This window comes from Rutidosis leptorrhynchoides, chromosome 4 (genome assembly GCF_046630445.1).
Source record: "Rutidosis leptorrhynchoides isolate AG116_Rl617_1_P2 chromosome 4, CSIRO_AGI_Rlap_v1, whole genome shotgun sequence".
NCBI classification, from domain to species: domain Eukaryota; kingdom Viridiplantae; phylum Streptophyta; class Magnoliopsida; order Asterales; family Asteraceae; genus Rutidosis; species Rutidosis leptorrhynchoides.
Window position 1 is genome coordinate 483,821,148 of NC_092336.1, and position 2,464 is coordinate 483,823,611.

A 2,464-nucleotide genomic window follows, 5' to 3' on the forward strand; every position below is an offset into this window, starting at 1 on the left:
TATTTGTAATCGGATAACTTAGCTAGTTCTAAGGATTGAAACTTGACTTTTATGTTCATAGTTATCAATAATTGTACACACGTTCGTTGCATACAATTTATCCCTATATCGTCTAATCAAATGAATCTATTTTACCCATTGGTCTGGTTTAGTAAACAATCAATCTAAGACAAGTTGATTGTATATCAATATGATAAATCAACAAGAGTTCTCTTTATCAACAACATATCAATTAACTAGTTACGAATGATTTTTAACATCAATAAGCATGTTCTTGAATCAAGCTTAAAACTATCACACAAAATACATTCAATCTATAAGATTACATCCAATACCTCAGTTATTAATCTAGAAAAACATTATAGAGTTTAGCCAACAATCATATTAATAAACAAAACAGCAATCAATTGATAAGTAGAATTCATTGTTAAGAACAAGAAATCAACCTAATAGAGAATGAATCTTGAATGGAGAAGGATTTGAATCTTGATTCTTGGATGTTAGACCATTTGAAAGAGCTTGGAGTTCTCCAAAAATGCTCCTAAATTCGTCTCTGAAACTGATCTGATCTTCTATGACAACTGGTCTCCCAATCATTCACTTTTAAAGTGGTTAAAGTGGGCCAAAAGTCAAAAGTAGACTGAAACCTACTACTGGACGGCGTCCCAGATTCTGGACGACGTCCAGTACTGAAGGGCTGGACGGCGTCCCATATACTAGATGGCGTCCATTTGTAAAGGTCAGGACGGCATCCCACTTCCTAGGACGGCGTCCAGTTGAACTGAAGTTCACTGTCTCGTTTTTTCATAATCTCCCTTAATTTGGACGAAGTCCCAATCATTTTGGACGGAGTCCAACATATCTGAAGCCTTTGTTTTTTTTATATCATTTTAGAGCTCTAATTTGACCGTAACTTGTATCGGGATCAACCATTATGATGTCACAACTCATATAATGGTCATAAATCATCAAAACTCTTCACAAATCTCTTTTCGATACAAATTTACATATCTTTGTCTATCACTTGTAGAAACGCCTTCATTATCCTTGATTCTAGAGTATTTCATTATGATATTGCGATAGATATATATGATGAAATCGGGCAATATCAAACACCCCACACTTAAACCTTGCTTGTCCTCAAGCAAATCTTTCTTGCAAAGTAGAAGAATATCGAACATACTAACACAATTTAAATTTCGCACATCACACAAATCACGCGAAGCACACGAAACACATACGTTTTTATGAAACGCAACTCACGCTATATGAAACACACGCTTTTAAGTATAACACACCTTTATTGTTATCACACTCACGCTATATACACAATGAGAACACACACACACATTTTTGAGAGATTAGAGCCAAGTATCCAAAAAATTTGATCCTACGGAAATCAGGACCTTATGAAAACGTTATATGTTTTTTTTTTTTTGGTTTTTTTTTTGAAAATATAATGCTAGTTTTTACACTAGGCACATTTTTCGATTTTATAGGATTTTCTGAATTTTGAAAAATGAGTGCGGGTTTCCCGCTATTGGTCAAGCCAATGCCTCCCACAGTACCTAACATTGCTAGATGTTGGTAAGAAAATAATGTGCTTAGGAGGATACACATTATGTCCGGATATCATTGATAATTATGAGGTAATCATCTAATCCGTTAAATCAATCATATAAATTGAGGATCATCAGGCTTAAAAGCTGATTAATCTTTAAGGAGATTATCCGTCCGGGGATCTGATAAATCACTAACATTTTGTGTATACATGGTGCCCCCCCCCCCCCCCCCCCCCCCCCCCCGCGTTTTACTAGTAAATCTCCCTCATTGAGACAAACTTTGACTACCAATTTCCCTGCTTGATGTTGAGGCTTGGTAGATTTCCAGTCGATGTTAGTAATGACTTTTCAAGATTTTTCATCACCCTACAACTAGTCTGGACTACATCTTCTGAATTAAATCAGTAAGTGTGTCATTCGGAAGACTTTACTTCATTGAGGATGGAATAGATACATCCTATGGGTAATAATAAAGTGGTCGGACGCAACATTATCCTTGTTAGGAGAAACAATGAGGATCGTCCTGTTTAAGTTTTCGATCTGGCTCGAGATCCGGTTTCCGACCACGCTATGCAATCATCGCTCTCTCACGGTTTACACTTGTTTTGGTACAAGTGACCTACAAGTTAGCTTTACTAAACTAGTAGGATTTTCATTCAAATAATTGAATGATAGTGCAACTTCAAAGACTATTAATAATTTAAAACATAACTCAACATTTCTTTTTATAGTTTTTAGAACACAATGTATGTAACATGGTTCTTTGACAATTTTCGTTTCTAAGGCTACCTTAAAATTTTAAAATTTTAATCATAAACGCCTTAATTTTTGTAAAACGAATTCCCGATAAATTTCTATTCTCCCACCCCACACTTGAGATCATGCAAGGCCCTCATTGCATG